Source organism: Enoplosus armatus, chromosome 1 (assembly GCF_043641665.1).
Source record: "Enoplosus armatus isolate fEnoArm2 chromosome 1, fEnoArm2.hap1, whole genome shotgun sequence".
Lineage (NCBI taxonomy): Eukaryota > Metazoa > Chordata > Actinopteri > Centrarchiformes > Enoplosidae > Enoplosus > Enoplosus armatus.
This window is the reverse complement of record NC_092180.1, coordinates 963,335-969,381: the sequence shown is the minus strand read 5'-3', so window position 1 is coordinate 969,381 and position 6,047 is coordinate 963,335.

Sequence of the window (6,047 nt, the reverse complement as noted above, 5' to 3'; positions counted from 1 at the left end):
CCATTACCCAGCCATTGTTTAGTTATAAATATGAGTGTGTTCATAAACAAAGGAACCGATAAGAGTACCGTTAAAGTACCGGATAGATAAGTAGTAGTAATAAGAGTCGTAGTACCGTTAAAATCTTAACGATACCCATCCCTACCTATAGCAGCTTGTAGACTGATTGACTGATGACACATTTTCTGGGAAAATCCAAAGGTTTTGACATTGACGCTCCCGAGTGCCTGAGCCCCTCTTATGTGAAACTGAAATTAACTAGAATAAAATATATTACTAAGACAAACTTAATGCAAAATGAATACCATCATCATCATCATCATCATCACACCTTTTTATATGATCAGGAACCGGTGAAGTCGTCTTTTCTCTTTCTGTTTAGAGTCATGAGACCGATATGCAATATGGTGTCTTTTGGTTTGCCTGGACTGATGGAAGCAAATATGGGTACACAAGATGGTTCAGTGGCCAGCCAGACAACTTCTTGTTCCAAGAGAACTGTGTGGAGATGAACTATTGGCGTAAGTAAGAAAATAAGGATACATTTCATGTATCGTTCTACAAATTATTGTATTTAATTTAAGCAATAATTAAGGTAAATTATTTTGTAATACTTTAAGGAGTAGTTTGACATTTTGGGAAATGCACTTATTCGCTCTCTTGCCAAGTTAAAGGAGGAGATTGACACCACTGTCACGTCTGTGCGTTAAATATAAACCTAGAGCCAGCAGGCGGTTAGCTTAGCTTAGCATAAAGACTGGAACTGGGGGAAAGAGCTAGCCTTTCACTGAAGTAGAAGAACCTGCCTACTAGCACCTCTAAAACTCAGATGAAACAAATGAGATCTAACCTGTTATATCTTGATATATCTTGATTTCATCAAGTGTGATGTTTGTAACTCTGATGTTCTCCCGTGTGTTTTACAGATTGGGGAGTCTGGAACGACGAGAAATGTTGGTCCACGAGGCCCTATGTGTGTTCAGTGCGATATTAAATAAGTGGACACGTGCGCCAGTCTGCTTCACTGTAACCACTGTGAACACAAGCTTTTACATTTACTGCAATAAATATTCAGCATCAGAAAACACGTTGGAGGTTCTTGTTTCATTTCTGTTTGTGTTCAGCAGTTTGATAGTTGTAGCCACTGTAGAGGCGCCCACCATCCATCGGTCCTAATGTCATGACATCAATCGGAAACACAAAGCCTTCTAATACGACTGTGTCAAGACAGAATGAAGGCTGAGAAACCAGGAAACCAGGACAGAATCAAGAGAAACGTGTTAAAACTCATATATAGTTTGTAAGGTTATGAATTTGACTAATGTTGAGTGTTGAGTTACAACATAATTAAACTTATAAGAAAGAAAATTCTCATCATCAGTAAAGTATTTATTGCAGCCAGATGACCTCCCTACTGGATGCAGGCTTTCTGAAATCCAGCAGAAAGAAGAAGAAGAATAACTCGTTGTTGCACCATACAAATTATTTACAACATGGAGTGCAATATAACTTGACACTTAGCAGGTGGATTAGAGAGATGGGAGGAACTGATGATAAAAGATATTTAAACCAGGAGCACACTTCCTGAGACAGATGTCTGTGGTGCTGTGTCCCTTTACGTTCATGATGACACTGACATGAACACCCAGTGTAGAGTCCTGCAGGGGTGACGTATGTTTGAAAAAGACACACCGAGTGAAGTGGCAGCTCCTGAATTTTATCTCAGGAGAAGCTAAACTGGCTGTGTACATCAGCAGATAAAACAAGGTGGAGGACAGGACAGGACAGGACAGGGTGGGACAGGAAAGGGCAGGACAGGGCAGGGTGGGACAGGAAAGGGCAGGACAGGGCAGGGTGGGACAGGAAAGGGCAGGACAGGGCAGGGTGGGACAGGAAAGGGCAGGACAGGACAGGGTGGGACAGGGCAAGACGGGACAGGGTGGGACAGGGCAGGGTGGGACAGGGTGGGACAGGAAAGGGCAGGACAGGACAGGGTGGGACAGGGCGGGACAGGAAAGGGCGGGACAGGGCAGGACAGGACAGGGTGGGACAGGACAGGACAGGACAGGGTGGGACAGGGCAGGACAGGAGAGAGTGGGAAGGGGAAGCCATTTTAAGCCACAACACCACTCTAAGTGGAGGAGTGGGCTTCCTCTTCTCCAGGAACTTCTCTCCAGTCTCGCTGGAGGTCGAGCATTTTATTGAGGGGAGGTTACTTTTAACTAAAGCTCGGTTTGAACATTTCACTGCTGTTTTTATCAACGTGTAGCTCCAACAAACGGTGCAGAGAGGAAGCTGTTTTTACAAAAAGTCAACGATGTTTTAAACAGCTGTGCCTCGGAGGATTTTTTATTCTTGGGTGGGGATTTTAATTGTACTGAAAATGCATCTCTAGATCGCAACCACGCAGAGCCTCATCCAGCATCCCAGCATGCTCTGGGGCAGCTGGTCCACTCTCATGGCCTGGTGGACGTGTGGAGGAGGATGCACGCAGACAGCAGACAGTACACATGGTCCCACCTCAGAGAGAGTAGGATCTCCTCAGCCAGACTTGACCGTATTTATTGTTTTAAGCATCATTTTAATATATTTAAAATGTGCAGAATTATACCTGCTGGTTTTACGGATCATTCCCTGCTTTTATGTCGTGTTTTTATTAGAAATATTTTGCCGAAAAGTGCATATTGGCATTTTAATTCTGTTTTAACATGTGACAAAAAGTTCAGGGAGGTTCTCGTGTATTTCTGGGGTGTTTTTAGACAGAGGAAGGGTGATTTTAGCAGTCTCAGGCAGTGGTGGGACCATGGGAAGACTGAGATTAAACTTCTATGTCAACAGCACACCCTCAATGTTACACGAGACGTCACCAGATCTATGAAGGACCTGGAGAGTGATATAGTGGAACTAGAGAAAATAAGTGAAGTGAAGTCCTCAAAGTAAAAAAACTGGCTTTAGCCGACCTGCTAGACAGTAAAGTACAGGGTGCACTGGTCAGGTCCCGATTTCAGAACATCGCTGAGATGGATGCTCCCTCTAGCTTCTTCTTCGGCCTGGAGAAGAAGAATGGACAGAAGAAGGTAATCCACTCCTTGCTGTCAGACACGGGGCAGGAGCTCATGGAGCCAGGCCAGATCAGAAGGCGGGCGGTGGAGTTTTACTCCACTCTCTACTCAACCGAGTACGAGGAGGAAGACACACTGCTGGAGGAGTTCTGCAGTGAACTTCCTCAGGTCTCTGGAGATACTAACTCCCAGCTCGAGGAGCCGCTGCAGATGCGGGAGCTTCAGGCCGCTCTGCAAAGTATGCAGGGTCGGAGGGCTCCCGGCATTGACGGCCTGACAATAGAGTTTTATAAAGCCTTCTGGGACATTTTAGCAGTAGATATTTTAGATGTTTTTAATGAAAGTCTGGCCTCTGGTTCCATGCCGATGTCCTGCCGCAGAGCTGTTCTTACGCTCTTGCCCAAGAAAGGAAACCTGCAGGATATCAAAAACTGGCGCCCCGTGTCTTTGCTGCATGTGGATTACAAGCTTCTGTCCAAGGCCTTGGCCAACAGGCTGAGGGGAGCTATGGAGCAGGTCATCCATCGGGACCAGACCTACTGTGTGCCCGGCAGGTCCATGGTAGACAATGTCTACCTAATTAGGGATGTTTTGGAGGTCTCTAGCTCATTGGGTATAAACACTGGTCTGATTTCTCTAGACCAGGAAAAGGCTTTTGACCGTGTTGAGCACAACTTCCTCTGGAAGGTCATGGAGAAGTTTGGGTTCAGCGCAGGTTTCATAGCTAAGATCAAGGTGTTGTACAGTGACGTGGAGAGTGTGCTGAAGTTTGACGGCGGTCTGTGTGCTCCTTTTAGAGTGTATAGAGGGGTCCGGCAGGGCTGTGCTCTGTCGGGGATGCTCTATGCACTCTCCCTAGAACCCCTACTGAACAAGATACGCTCCAGCATACAAGGACTGGTTTTACCTGGTTTTAGTGGAAACATTGTTTTATCGGCATACGCCGATGACGTCATTGTTTTTATCAGAAGCCAGAGGGATGCAGACCTTTTAGCCACTATGGTGGAAAAGTTTACTATTGCATCGGCAGCGAGGGTGAATTGGAAAAAGAGTGAAGCCCTCGCTGTCGGTGAATGGCGTGACGGTCTCCCAGTTCTTCCCCAGAGCCTGGCCTGGAAGAGAGACGGCCTAAAGTACCTGGGAGTGTTTCTCGGAAAAGAAAACATGGTCCAGAAGAACTGGGAGAACGTCACAGAAAAGATTGAAGGAAAACTTTCCAAATGGAAATGGCTGCTCCCTCAAATGTCTTTTAAAGGTAGGGTTCTGGTTTTAAACAACCTTGTGGCATCCCAACTGTGGCACCGTTTAACATGTATCGACCCCCCCTCAGGCCTATTAGCAGAAATACAGAGGAAAATGGTGGATTTTTTTTGGGACGGTCTGCATTGGGTGCCACAAGGGGTGCTGTTTTTAGCCAGAGAGGAGGGGGGACAGGGCCTCGTCCACCTGGCCAGCCGAACAGCCACTTTTAGGCTCCAATTTATACAAAAATATCTAACAGGTCCAGCAGATTTAGTCTGGAGAGACGTGGCCAGCTGCATTCTCAGACGTGCTAACAACCTGGGGCTGGATGCTGCTCTGTTCTTAACTGATTTAAAACTTTTAAAGTTAAGTGGGCTGCCTCCGTTTTATCAGGGTGTTTTTAAGTCCTGGACCCTTTTTAATAAAAAAAGGTGCCAGAAGTCTGACTCTCTGCACTGGTTGTTGAAAGAGCCACTGATACACGGGGCCAGGCTGGACATCAGCAGCAGCGCCACACCCAGCCTGATGGGGGCGCTGTGCAGGTCCAGGACCCTGTGCCTACAGCAGCTGGTGGATGCGGCGGGGCCGGCGCTGAGCGATGCTGTGGCCCTGGGCTCTTTGTTGGGTCTGCGCTCGGTCCGGGTGGCTCAGGGGGTCCTGGAGCTCTGGAGGCAGAGGCTCTCTGGAGAGGAGAGGAGCCTCCTAATGGACTACAGCCGGGGAACGACCAAACCGGACCCCGCAGACCCGTTTCCGGAGATCTACCTGAGCCCAGGGTTAGGAGACCTGACCGGCCCCCTGCTGACTGTCATTCACCCAAACAAACTGACTTTGCACAGAGCGGACAAAAATACTTTTTATTCCAACTGTGTAAAAAGCACTAACAGAAAAGGACTGAGCAACAGGCCCCCCACTGTGTGGACTAAAAGACTGGCCGGGGAAACCGGACCCAGCCCACAGTGGAGGATTTTGTACAAACCTCCCCTAAAGAAACGGACTGCCGACCTCCAGTGGAGGATTTTACATGGTGCCGTCGCCTCCAATGCTTTTATTTCTGTTCTTAATCCTGCTGTTTTTAACAAGTGTCCATTCTGTGATCTCCGCGAGACTGTCTTCCATGTTTTTACTGAGTGTCAGAGACTCACAGAGTTCTTCACTCTTCTAACGTTGGTTTTTAGTCTCTTTGGTGTGAAGTTTTCTCAGAGTGTTTTTATTATGGGAGCTGGCTACAAAAAGACAAACAGAGAGAAGTGGCAGCTCCTAAACTTCCTCTCAGGAGAAGCAAAGATGGCCATATATATAAGCAGGAAGAACCGGGTGGAGAACCGGGAGGGACAGGAGGCCAGGTCAGTCTGGCTCTGCAACATCAGGGCCAGACTGTGGCTCCAATACAGGTTTTTTAAGCACATTGGTGATTTGGACGCTTTTAGACAGCGCTGGTGCTACGGAGACATCATCTGTTCTGTTAATAATGATGAATTGCATTTTGCACAGGTTTTTACTGGATAACTTATTTTTAATTAGCACTTTATTGAGTTGTCTGTAAATATGTGAAGTATGTAAATAAAGTGTTTTTGTAAAAATCTAAAAATCTCTGTCTCTCTCTCTCTCTCTCTCTCTCTCTCTCGCTGTCTCTCTCTCTTTCTCTCTGTCTTTCTCTCTGTCTCTCTCTCCCTCTCTCTCTCTCTCTCTGTCTTTCTCTCTGTCTCTCTCTCCCTCTCTCTCTCTCTCTCTGTCTTTCTC